Source organism: Cimex lectularius, unplaced genomic scaffold, assembly GCF_000648675.2.
Source record: "Cimex lectularius strain Harlan isolate CLEC.00 unplaced genomic scaffold, Clec_2.1 scaffold26, whole genome shotgun sequence".
NCBI classification, from domain to species: Eukaryota; Metazoa; Arthropoda; class Insecta; order Hemiptera; family Cimicidae; genus Cimex; species Cimex lectularius.
In genome coordinates, this window is record NW_019392721.1 from 1,995,010 (window position 1) to 2,009,538 (window position 14,529).

Sequence of the window (14,529 nt, forward strand, 5' to 3'; positions counted from 1 at the left end):
AATTCTACACTAACTTCCAACCCCACTCTAATCCCTACGTACAACTATTTTCCTCCCAAACTCTTCCCTGCAATCCTCCTCGGCTTCCAAAAAACCAGTGGCCCCGTGACTTACTCTCAGAAAGTGCGAGTTATTAAACGATATCTAATTTCGGCTTTCTATCACTGGATAGCTTTTCCTTTCGGTGTCTATTTTTTTAATTTAAATTATCTCGTTATCTATCTGAGACTCATTACGCTTAGCGCAGTTTGTTAACCTCAAATCACAGTTTATTGTCAGACCAAAAACATGGTATACAAAAGTCAGGAATGAATCAAGACGAAAGAAAGTGCATGCCGGGAAAAAAAACGGGCTACATACATACATAGACTTGAAATTACTGAAAGTTTGTTAAATTTTACAATGGTGGTTTTATTATCTTCAATATTACAATTCGGTTTTGACTAACAGCTAATTTAGCTTAGTCAATATTGTTTATTTATTAACCTATGAATATCGAAAAAAACTAAAAACACCACCCCTTAGACAGGTCAAAAGACTAACTAGAATAAATTAGACTCCAATAAAATTGACTAGTTGGCAATAGATATGAAATATGAAAAAACAATTAGAATAACAACATACAGCAATACCTAATTAAATACCTCTTTATATCAATAGTAACAGTTTTATAAAAATTATAATACCGAACCATCTCTTTTTCCAAGTACCAAGTTCCATACTTATTAAGAAATCGTGAGATGCGGTCTGAAAATAACTTAATCAACAAACAAACACCTGCTAACACAAACAAATGGTTCCTAAATCTAACCAAAACTAACATTCCTCTAGAAATCCAGAACTTCCTATCACTTGGTCCCAAACATTTTCCAACAGCTAAATTAATTACGGATGTAGACTTTGCAATCCAAAAATCCACAAAAACAGAGGAAGAAAAAGACAACACGATCAAAATGCATTAACACAATAACAAATCACTTACTACACCTCACTACAAATCAACACAACCTACCTCAACAAACATACCAAAACCAAAAATTTTCCCAGACCGCATCTCACGATTTCTGAATAATTATCGATTAGCGGTCACTAATCACCACACAATATTCATACTAATAATAAGAAGCACCTTAGCCGTTAAAACGCCCTTAAAAATTAATATTAATAATAATAACAAACTTGAGCCAATAAATACTTATAAATAACATATTTGCGCTTATTTTTATGTTACATTGGACGAAATGTAATTATAAAATTTGTACATCCAATAGTTAAAGTTATTACGAGCCTGTTCAATTCAAAACTAAGTAGCTTTAGGTTATCACAACACAATAATGAGTGTATGTATAATCACGATTCTGTCACTCAATAAAAACATAGTAGAAAAAAATTGGAAAAAAAAGAAAAAAATGACGCAGTCGGTAGGACTCGAACCTACGCTCCCAGAGGGAATCTGATTTCTAGTCAGACGCCTTAACCACTCGGCCACGACTGCTCGTGGAGATTCTTCGAAATATTTGTAATATCAGGCAAGAATAAATAGTATTTCATATATAAAGTAAAGTATATGTGTATAAAGCATAAGATATTTAGCATATCACAACGTATAAGTCAATTTTCTACACGGTGAATGTTTTTTAATTTAAAATTCACATATAGAAATACTATTAAAAAGGTGTACTAATAATATATTATTTTTTTGTAAACATTATATTTATTACTTACATAATTGTCTATCAAAACGTTATTTAATTTTTACTTAAAAGCTTCGAACTTAAGATTAAATATTTGTTTAGACATTAAAAAAGTAGAATTCATGGATCTGTTTATCTATAGGTTCTAATAATTGTGTTCAACTTTACACAAAAAAATTTAAAAAACATTTTCGAAGTTGTCGGAATATGCACACATATTCTATCAGGGCATAAAATCGTACAATTAAATATCAAAATTTAATTCTGCGACGGTCACTACTTAGATAGACTAAAAATACTCTCAAATAAAAAACGGACACTTGTATTCATTTGTTGATTTTCCATAATAACTAGGTATAAAGATTTATACAGTTGACTTAAAACGTGAATACAACATTAATAACTTGTTTACCCAGAGCCTGGTCAAATACTTTGGTCAACGACGGACTTTTGTTACATAGCCCAAGTCATGGTTGTGCCGCGCTTTACCATCCACGATGGTCTACAGGGGTTCTAGCCACCAGAAGGGGAGTGGTCGACCGCGATGGTATTGCTCTTATCGTACTACGGTCGTCATTTAACATCTTCCTTGATAATAGTCGACTCCAAACGGTCTGGTATGTAAGTGAGCTCTAAAACAGCCAGGTACAAAGGCGACTATTCGTAAATAGCACAAGCTTGAACACTTGAACAATAGGGATGGGCTGTTCTCTGCAGAGTAAAGGTTTAGTTTATAGAAATTGATGGCCGGGTCCGTATGTGGAAAAGACGTGCAGAACCTTCGTACCATTACTAAAAGTCTTGTTAAAGACAGTTAGTTGTGGCATGGATTGGAATCAACGTCCATGGCCGTATCGATCTGATTATCATACAGAATGGACGTTTGACTGCACTTAGGTACATATTTGACCATTAAGGTCGCAATGCTTTAACCAATGAGATTTTTTAACGTGCGCACTTGGCACTTAGGTCTTATCACACGTTTAGTTTCTCAAGTTAGAAGCAACTCACCTCAGCTCACGGTAGATGGTTCGAACACCGTGAGGTTCGGTGTAGTAGCCACCACATCCACAGACTAATCAAACAGACATGCCGACTTCTACCGCTTGCCCTGCCCGAAGGGGTGGGACAACATTGTGCACTTAACCGTCTGCCGCGTCTAAAGGGATACCCAAAGGGGCGGAAATGCATCAGCCGGTCTCCCAACGCGCTCCCTAGACAGAGACGACAACCCTATCTCTCAGAGTGTTGGGGCTCCTCTAGCGTCGAAACCTCCGGATTCGCTCTGGTCGTGGTTTCGTTTAAACTGGAATTTGTAACCACCCCCTAGAGGATCCTGCTCACGGTAAATGATATCCAAGCGGGCACCACTGAACAGCAGGTTCTTATCTAAGTACTCGCCAGGAGCCTCAACACTAAGCCATTACGAGTCCATTCCTATATAGCTGGACTTGGACTTTGAACGATTTTTTGCTGCCCTGTAGTTCAGATGGTTATTCACCCTCCCACGTCTTTGCATTGAGAATCTATGATGCAACATGATGCACTTAGGTACATACATGCTTTCCCGTATACTCGGTCGTCCTAAAAAGGGCAATGAGGATCTTTAACGTCCGCGCCTAGCCTATTCGGCCTTATCTGACGTTTTGATTCTCAAGATGTGAGCTGACGCACCTCCGCATACAACAGAATGGTGTTACTGCCGCAGCATTGGTCCCCGAAGGGCCAAGACAACCTTGCCCCGCTTGCCCATTCCGAGTGACGACTGGTCGGCTCCGGCCGCGGTATTGTTTAAAGTGGAATTGCTAACCACCCCTTAGAAGGGTACCTCCTACGGTAAAAACCTCCAATCGAGCTCAGCCTACACCTACGTGCAAAGCATACTCGAGTAGGAGCAACCAATTCACTACCCGTTCCCGTCCGCCACTACTCACGCATTCGAGGGACTTTTCAGAATAATCATAGCCTCCTCGACGCTTATACGCTGCCGTCCGATCGTCCGTATCCCGTGAGGCTGGGTGTATAACGGTGGTCATACGCAAGTTTCAGGCACTTAGGTACAAAGAGGAAATTCTTCTGGAATCTGTGGTCCCATTCGATCCATTTGTTGGGGGCAACTTCGTGTTAATGCTTGATAATGCTCGTCCGCATAAAGAACAGCTTCAAACAGCTCTTGTTGAGGAATAGGATCCTGTTTCACAAGACGAAATCCGATTGCTTATTTACGCGAAGCCCGGCTCGGCAGGCCAGAGAAGTTATACGCGTTATTAAAAGCAAAACCTGATAATACATTGTTAGTTAAATTTTCAATATTTTTGAAATATTTAATAATGATGGGTCGAAAGAGAATTCAGCAAAACACAGGAAAATAATAACATTTAATTATAGAATAAATCGATAATGAAAATTTTACCTTTCATTAAATGATTTTTCGGTGTTTTGGTGAATTTTCTTTCAAACCACCATACTTAAATATTTTTATTAAAGCTCATAAATATCTGATGGTTTAATTTGGTTTATATTAAAATAAGTGCGTTAAAATTGAAATTAATATAACAATGAAAATAGAAATAATTTGAAATAAACAACAAAATACGTCCGGTGACCGGGTTTTTGTCGTAGAGAGTTTATTAATATTATGCAGCACTCATATTTTCACTCACTTTCACTTTCTCTCTCTCTCTCTCTCTCTCTCTCTCTCTCTCTCTCTCTCTCTCTCTCTCTCTCTNCCCTCCATCTCCCTCTTCTCTCTCTCCCTTTCTCTCTTCTCTCTCTCTCTGTCTATCTCTCTCCCTCTCCCTCTTCTCTCTCTCCCTTTCTCTCTTCTCTCTCTCTCTCTTTCTTTCTTTCACTCTCTATCTATCAATCTATGTTTATTGTCTATTTGTCAGCCTCTCCCTCCTTCTCTTTTCTTAACAAATAAAATTTTGCAGGAATTAAGAAAATTTTGAGTTCATTTTTTTAATTTTTTGATGAGTTTATTTATTTAATATAAGCACAATTATATTACTGCAAAATAACTACATTCTTTTAAAGTTAAGAAGGTAGTATTGTTAAATTTTATCAACACCAATTAAACATAACCATTGCAGGGTTGCCGTTTTAAAACATTATTTATAAGAACATGATTTTTTCATCTTTTTTATATCATGTTTGTTTTCTTGAGAGTTGATAATAATCAACTTTTTATGCATTTTAATTCGCAAGATTCACAACAAACATTTTTAGAATACGTATAAAAGTGCCGGATGGAGATTGTTAACCTCCCCTTAGGCAAAAAGGGGTTTCTTTTTCTTTTTTCTTCTTTTCCGTCAACAACAAGGATCTTATTCAAGTATATCCAGCTTATCAAAAAATTGTTCAACCCCCAAGAAAGAAATCTTTCCATGCGGGCGGTGGATCGTTCCTAATTGTTCAACCTGGTTCTGTAGCGGTAGCATCTAGAGCCGTTAAACGAAAGGAAGCTTAAGCCATTTAAGGGCAGGTTGAGATAGCACGTCCAAAAGGGACTTACAATTAATTAATGGACAAACACTCTATCGACCCCGTCAGCCTGCACCCTTTTGCAAAACTGCTCTAGCTGTTGAATAACACCATTAATACTTTTTCATCTAGGTTTGGCAAATTTATAGGATCATTGTAATTTGTATATTCGCATACTAAAGCGCACCAAATGACGCCGAGTGAACTCACTCCATTTGTCTAATTTGTACGTACATGATATTTATTTGCTTTCTTTATTTATCTCATTGTAATGTTTATGATGGGCAATCTTCGAAATAAATTTGTTAAAAGGACAAAGAGCTGTGTCAAAAAACACTTTTTTTAACTGTCTCTATTTCATCCTTTCTCTCCCTCTCTCTCTCCCACTCTCTCTTTCTCTCTATCTTTCTCTCTCTCCCCCCTCTCTCTCACTCACTCCCGTGTGTGTATGTGATCAAAACCTGTCTCTTAAATGTGTATGTACTTAAGTCAACTCTCTCTTTTTCACTCTCTCTCTTTCCCTCTTTCTCACTCACTATTTCTCTCGTGTACGTGATGAAAATCTGTCTCTTAAATGTGTATGTATTTAATATTAACTCTATTCTCTCTCTCTCTCTCTCTCTCTCTCTCTCTCTCCTCTCTCTCTCTCTCTCTCCTCTCTCTCCNCTCTTTTTCACTATCTCTCTTTCCCTCTTTCTCACTCACTATTTATCTCGTGTATGTGATGAAAATCTCTCTCTCCTCTCACTCACTCTCGCTCTCTCTCTCTCTCTCTCTCTCTCTCTCTCTCTCTCTCTCTCTCTCTCTCTCTCTCTCTCTCCCTCTCTCTCATTACAAAACTGTTATTTAACCTTATTTAACTCATATTTTTGAAATAAAATAAATTCCAAATTGTTTTAAATATCCCTTTAAATTTGTTAATTATTTTCCAAATATTCAATTCCTAATATTCCTGACTATTGATATTTTGACATAAATGTTGGAAATAAATCAACAAGGCATTTAAAATTTATTTTTCGTTCGATCTAGAGCCATACAAATTTAAAACGCGCCGTTTTTTTATTAATAATACAATAAACATCAATAACTAGTTAACTTTTTTGTACAAATGAGTCGTTAAAATTTTATTTGATTTGGTCGTATATTATTCAACGATTGATCATTGTTTGTTTAAATATGTTTTTTTGCATATATAATATAATGTGCTATCGTTTTCATGAGAAACTTTCATTTCGCCGGAATGATATATAGAAATATGTTAATAAATATTCATTATTATTTTAAACAATTGACCAATGATTGATAACGCCTTTTGAATAATATTATATAATCATACAGTTACAATAGGAAACAGCATACACCGTAATGGACTAATTATTTCATGTCTAAATTAGGACTTTGAACAGGAATGGGAACAGGAAGCTTAGACTTCCACGAGACTATTTGGTAAATACCGTCCATTGGAAAAACGTTGGATGAAACGACCCCATAAAATAATAATTGTTTTGTGTGTATTTAAATAGGTTTTAGACACAAGCAAGTATGATCTTGGGTCAATTATTGCGACAAATGTCTGTAAGTGATAAATAAAATATGGCGGTTTTCGATCATTATGGTCTGATGATTTTGTTTTTGTTTGGTCTCTCAGCCCGGTTTCAGGCTTCTCACCATCTTCAGTGATAGATCATGAAATAAGCAGGGTGATTCAAAAATACATTAAATTTATTGAAAATAACAAAACTACAGGTTCATGCTCGGCAGACCCCAGGAGAAAATAAAATTAAAATGGTGCTCCACGCAAAGAAAAATAAATATTTCTGTAGCCAAGTTAAATAAATCGCTGTTTATTACTAGTAATAATAATAAATACAGATTTCTGTTCAACTTGGAAATTATAAAAAGACTATGCAAGAACTCTTTTGTCAGAAGGAAACGCAGGAGTTAATGTCAGACCAGGGCAAATAAAACGATTGGTGGGCCGTTTGTCATCAAAATTGCCGCAAAGGGATTACCCGGTTCCCCTGTGTCTCACTTCCTTCTCACCCACAAAAACCATTGGTTTAAATAATTCTCAATTAGTGATAAAGTTTAAATGATTTTCACCTTTACTAAGGCTCAATAGTTGATAGCAGACGTATAAATCTTGTATAGTGTTCAACAAATAGAAAATAAAACAAAAACCTTAATTTTAATTAAATAAAATTATTTATTAATCTTAAAGGCCCAAATAATAAAAGATTACTCCAAGAAAATAAATTTAAAAAAATCAAAATCAAATAAGAAAACGTGTATTTTTTGAAATCTGGATTGGATAAAAATTATACTTTCTTTAATGTATCACGTTTTCTCTTTATGTAAAATATAAATTTTATCAGTCTGAACAGAGGTTATAGTCGGGTTCGAATGCAGGGCCGCTGGATTCGAACCCGGGACCTTTACCTTATAGTGATGAGCACATGTCAACGACTAAACCGTTGCGGCCACCGACGCCCCCTAATTACATCGTTATTGTTGGAGAGAGGGGCTTTATGACACTTTATGACTCCCAATAAGTTTCAAGTTTTGTTTTGATCGGTGATTTTATTTAAACGATAGCAGTTCGAAATCCTCGCGTATAATTTGGAGAAGAACTACACTTAATAACACCTCTCACGAAAAAATTATCAACGTCATTAGTAAATCCAACTCATTACATATTGTAAATAAGGTTATAGATTTAATAAATATCATATGTTTAAAAAATGTACCGATAATGATAAATGTATCATTTAATTATTTATTTGTTATTTTTACCATTTAGCTCACTTGTTTATTTATTGGAAAATTCCCGGAGCATGATCGCCTGTGCTAATACATAACTCTTGGTCCAGACATTGGAGGTCGTTTATTCGAAAATTATGGCCTTTCTCACTCCGGCCCTGCTGAACATTTCCAGCTGGGCAGAATATTTTCCAGAACTCATAACAAGTGTTCTTCCAGTAGTCAATCACTCATCCAAAATCTTAATCGAATGTTTTTAACTTCAAAGCAAGATTCAAGATTTCTCAAAGAAATATTTCTGTACAAATCCCCAAAATGGCTTCTTTTCTCTGTATCTTTTACTCAATAAAAGATCGAAACGTTCGCACGATAAAGAAAATGTTTTTCTGAAACCTACATCACACCCGACCGCATCTCACGATACCTGAATAACTATCGATTAACGGTCACTAATCTCTACACATGTATCTTTTACTTTTCCCGTTTAAATGACGTAGTAGTTACGTTTGCCATTTTATCTTTTGTATTTACTTAGGCATTTCGATTTTTAAATCACGTTTTTCTCCAATTCTGTTTGTTGTCAGTGTTGGTATTTTTGTCAGCTTACATTTAGTACTGCCTTCCTAATACGTCAAATAACCAGGCCAGTTAGTTCCTCGTGGTAATTGGGGATAAACCCCAACATTCACGCTAATAAATGACATTCACACTACTCCAGAGTACTCTATATTCCTCGAGATAGTAGAGGACAAGCCCTCCATTCAAGCTAATAAATTACATTCTCTCTTTTCCTTTATCCTATTGCTAGCCACTCTGTACTACACATACGTTCCGCGTCAGTTGTGTATAAAATAACACAAATTCATATAAAAACAGAAACAAGATAATCTTGAACAACTTGTTAGCTAGTAGATATTGGTCAGGGTAATAGGCGATAAGCCCCTCCATTCACCCCTTAAGCGTCCCTTTGTTCATGCTAATAAATTACTCAAGACTTCGTTCACACGACCACAGAGTACTCGATATTTCTCGGCGTAATTAGGGATTAGCCCATCATTCACTCTAATAAATACATTAGTTCCAATAAATAACACCTATCAAATACATAAATGTATTCTATGGATAATAATCAAAATATCATTTGTCGTAGGATAGGTAAACCAGGATCACTGTTTTATTACTGCAAAATTTAACAAAAAGATCTAACAATAATAATATGTTTTCTTTAATAACCAGAATAACAATAATGAAATAATAATAGAAAATGAGTTTATATAAATAACCGGTTTGTTTTTTCTGATTTTAAAGTTGGAAAAGTTTATATATCGAATTTTACTACGACTAGAGCTGGATAACTTGCAATTTGTAACTGTCTAAGCCTGGGCCACCATCGCCGTTTATTCAATTTGCATCAATCAATACTCGCCGGCTGGAAACGGTACGATACACCGGCTACTTTATCCTGAAAAGTATTCTCAGCGAGACTAGAATAAATAATCAGGGGATATTTAATATGTATTTTGAACGACGGCGTATTGGGAGGCTGTCGAACGTAATATCAAAGAGTGGATTCCCTTTTGTGTGCAAATTTGAACAGGAGAACATGAGGGGGAAGAACTTAATTTCCGTCCGCTTAAAGGAAACAAGTGACAGAAGAATTTTTTTACATTTAAATCTTACTCGGTAACAATATTTATAAAAAGATATTTTAACATTTTGCTTACATGTCATTAAAATCATGTTGCTCAACTACAAATTTAGCTATTTCCTCGTCATCATTATTCGTCGTCCAATTTCTAAAATGTAGTATCATTAAACAAATAGGTACCCTTTTTTTCTTGTTTCCATTATTGCTCCATTTACGTTTACTTTATATTTACATTATATAAGCGTAAAAATAAGGGGTTGTCTCCAATTACCCCTTAGGATCTTGCGTATGCTGTGTCGTGTGAATTAATTCTGGTTGTTAATGTAATTGATTAGCGCGAATTGAGGGGTTCATGGTCAATTACCCGCAGGAACATCGACTACTCTGAAGTAATGTGAATGTAATTTATATCCCTATAATCCCGAAGAATAAAAGGTATTCTAACGTACGGTGCTTGTAATTTATTGTTAGAAATGGAGGGGCTCATCATCAACTACCTCGAGGAAAATCAAGTGCTCTGGGAGAAACTGAAGGTGTCTGTGTAAGTAATTTATTAGCGCGACTGGGGCTCTTCCCCAATTGCCGCATGGAATATCGAGTATTCTGGTATAGTGTGAATGCTAACCAGACATTCTAACCCACTATGCGACTTCGCCGCTGCTCTAACCACTTGAAATATCGTGACTTCATTTCAGCTTGAAGTCACGATAGCTCAAGTGGTGAGCGGCGTACTGAGCCGAAGATCGTTGGTTCGAATCCTGTTTGTCACACTTACTTTCAAATCTTAACCATGACCTTAGATAAAAAGTGTAGTTAATTAAAGATATTAGATCGAGGAATATAGAGTAGGGTACTGTCAGTGTAATTTATTAGCGCGACTGGGGCTAATTCCCAATTACCCCATGAAATATCTAGTATTCTGGTGTAGTGTGAATGATAACCAGACGTTTTACCTTGTTTCTCTGTACAGTGTTATTTCATCCCTAATGGCAAAGCCCAGAGGGTACATAGAGTCTAGCAATTAGATAAGGAAAACAGAAAGTCCATTACCGTATATCTGGAGAGACAGAAAAAAGAAAGTAGTAGGAGAAAGCGGGAAAAAGAGGCAAAAGTAAAGAAAGCAATGTTGACGATGACCAATGTAACTTGCCGGCCCAAAAACTAATAAAAAATTGAAGATTGATTAATTGAAAAGAACTTATTTGGTCAAGCGGACCACGAAACTTAATAAAACTAGTAGTACCGATTATGATTATTATGTGTGGTGATTAGTGATGATTTTCTGAAACCTACATCACACAGACGGCATCTCACGATTTCTGAATAATGATAATTATTATCTTGATATTTTTCACATTTTTTTTCTTTTTATGCCAAACAATTCTAAGTAAAAGGCTTCATTATTTGCTAACTAGCTCAGTAAAATTTTTATGTTAATATTTCAAGTCGCTATTGCGAGGCAATGAACTTTAAAAAGGTTTAGAATTTATTTAAAAAGAAAAAATTCTGTGTAGCTTTGACAAAGTTAGATGCGTTTTTATGAATAAACCACTCTATTTCTTATAATAAACCAATTTATAACTTCGATTCATCATGAACATAAAATAAAATAAACGCTTTATAATTATTTGTGAAAAAACTTCTTTATAGCTCAATATGTGATTTATTTATTTTTTACAAATAAAATTATATTTCCTCAGTCTTTCCCCACGTTTTTTACGAGTGTGGAAATTAAAACTTAACGGCTTAAACTCCACAGGAGTATTGGCTCTTAAAAGGGAAAAGAATAAGAAAAAAGTGGAATCTCATCAAATGGAAAACATGAGTTTCTTAATAAACCGGGCAGTAAAAAAACCGTATAAAATTATTTATGACAAGACTTTATTGATAAAAGGAGAAAGTCAATATTGTTTCTCTCTTCATCTTCTTTGGGCCGTTTTAATAAAACAAGCTGCGGAACTCCATAATCTTAACGCGCCGCATAAAAAAAGTTATGTGCGCACATCTTCCCAGGATGCTGGCTTAAAGCATGGAGGGTATTCTAAACAATTTGTAACAAACTTTTAAATACCTGGAGAAGATTGTTAAACTTATCAATATCGCTTTATTTAGTAAAGAATAAATAATGAATAAACTAACTATTTGAAATTGATTACAGTTTTCAATAATAATTTAAAATAATATTTTTTCAAAATTAAAATTACTCTAATACGGGAATGAAAGTTTTACCGCTGACAACATGTGGTCAAACAATCAAGATCAAATCAAGGACCCGAGAGCCTGACATGATCAGCCTGACATTTAACCAGCCAAATATACTTATATTAACTACAAACTTACTAACATTTTTGGATCACAAATTTTACTTTTTGAGGGTTATATTTTTTTTCTCTTTGTTTTTTGCTGGAAAATAAACATTTTAAGTTAAAATGAAAATCCACGACAATATGGCAATATATCCATTGACAATATGAGAAATTTTTGATGCTAGCTAAACTTCATTCTAAGGTTAAGTACAAATTTGATTGTTCAAATTGACATCTAAAGTTATACTTTTGTCATTTCTAATCATTTTTGGTCAGCACGTCCGCCATGTGGTGTTTTACTCGTGTTATATTAATTTTTCAAAATTGTGTTTTTATTTTTTAGTTTAATGAACAAGTGTATAAGCCTTAAGAGACCTGAGGAATAGTAGTTTCTATTAAGTGAGTTTGATTTTAAACTAGAAAGTAAATTTAAATTTAAAATCAAGCCAACGGTAAAGTTAATGGTAGTAAATTAAATTTAACTCGCAAACGATTCGACATAACGTTGAACAAACTAAATACCAACTTCAATCTAAGTCTGTCACACTTAAGTACTACTTAAGTTTAAGTTCACACATTACATGTACGCACAAATTAGATACGGCTAAATACCATTTAACTAAATCTAAGTTTTGAAGTTAAAGCTTTATCAATTTCTTTTGCACGAGGAGAAACGTAAAAAAAAGGTCCTTTATTTTATTTTGGTGTACGGGTATAACACTTTTAGCGAGTTGGGCGACTGTTTAAGAGATCGTTTTTTTTTTGTGTTTTTTTTTTTCCAGAAAGCAAATAATCAAATTAGAGTTAAAGGCAACCGAACTTACGCCGCAATATTTTACCCAAAGCGAATAAAAGGTTTCGAATTAAATTTGGGCAACGGCAATTTTTCAAAGTCAACGTATTTTTAGAGTTTAAGACTATAGTTTGCATAACTATTAGTTGTTAGTTATTGCCAATTTGCTGGGTGAAATTTGCCACATACAACACATGAAATCAGAGAAATGATTGGAAAATAAACATGAACCCAGAAGGCATCCTTGCATAACTTCCCAATGAATGAATCAAAGGCCTTAAAAATTTTAAAAGTTTTAAGGTATGAACTATCGAAATCATCTATTAACAATATTATTGTTATCTTGCTTTCCAACTTGATAGATTTGCCAACATAATTTATTTATTTGCAATAAATATTCAGTCAAGTAATAAATAAGTTCAAAAATATTACATAAGTATTCTTAAATATATATATTTTTTTAAAAACACAATTATTGCACAGATAACGTACTTTGTAAGATTATAAAATAACTGTATATTTTCTGTATAATTCAAAATGTTAAATCTAGACTACTGTACTAGGAAAATTTCTAAAAAATTAAACGATACCTTTTTTAATCATTTAAAAAATTTCTAAAACATTAAACAATAAAAACTTTTTTTAATAATTTAAAGATTTAAATTTACATAACTATGGTAGATCTTATTGGATAATATTCCGTTTGAGTAGGATCAAACAAAATAAGAAACCAGATGAGTAAATATCAAATACCATCGACCTAAATCTAACCCATAGGGAACTCCCCACTGAATGAATCATATGCCTTAATAATATGAAAAGTTGATTGTAAGGTATTAACTACTGAATTAACCTATTATAAAAATTACTGAAAAGATAGCTGTAAGATAAGATATCTGGGAATTCAAAAATTAATAAATGCATTGTAACACAGATTACTAGAACTGTAACAAAGGAACCCTAGAAAAATGTCGAAGTCTTCAAACAAAAAATTATGAAAAAAATCTAATGTAAAGATTTGAGGTTATATCAAGTTCATAGATATAATTTTTCAACATTCCATATAGAGTAAGATCGAGTAAATATGAAAACAGTTGGGGAAACGAAAAATAATCTTGGACCTAGAACCTTCTCATGGGGAACTCCTTACTAAGTAACTCCTAGAGCATAGTTTAGTTCCACTTCTAACAGAGGAAACTGTATTTTTATAATTTAATTTGAAGATTTAAGGTTACATTTTGTATAATTAATATGACCTTATTCAAGCATAATTTTATATCTGTTGAATTAATTTAGAATACAATGTATGTCATCTTGTACGTAAAAATTGTTTGATGGAATTAACTACGTTTTTGCTACTTTCTAATAGACCAATTATATGAATTAATTGTTTGTGGGTATTTTAATTTGAAATACTATTTTATTTATTTCGTTTTGACCTGGATAGTTGGTTATTTTGTTTTTTAAAACGTTTATTTATATACGTATGTTGTTATTTAATTCATTCAGTGATAAATCAGAAATTAAATTAGACATCAAGAAAATGAAAAATTCGTCCCTTTCAAATAAAAAATAAAAATTTTGTAAAAACTTAATATCATATATTAAGGAAATATATGTAATGTACATCTAAAAATGATGAGAATGAAGTTTGGGAGATAAGTTGGAAAATTATGACAATAGAAAACTGAAATAATTTATACCAAGAGCAATATATTGTGATAAGGTCGAACCCGTTATATACAATATGCCAGGCTGTAATATTTATAACTATTTATATATAGGGCAATTGCAGATAACTGGTCAATTCCAATTATTATTTCTACCCCCGTTGGCTAAGTCCCG

At 33.8% G+C, this 14,529-nt stretch overlaps 1 non-coding gene across 1 annotated transcript; it reads right to left on the reverse strand.

The window, feature by feature from the left end:
- Positions 1-1,413: 1,413 nt before the first annotated feature.
- Positions 1,414-1,495, reverse strand: Trnas-aga. The gene has a single exon. It is a non-coding gene; the product is annotated as a tRNA-Ser (tRNA).
- Positions 1,496-14,529: the final 13,034 nt, after the last annotated feature.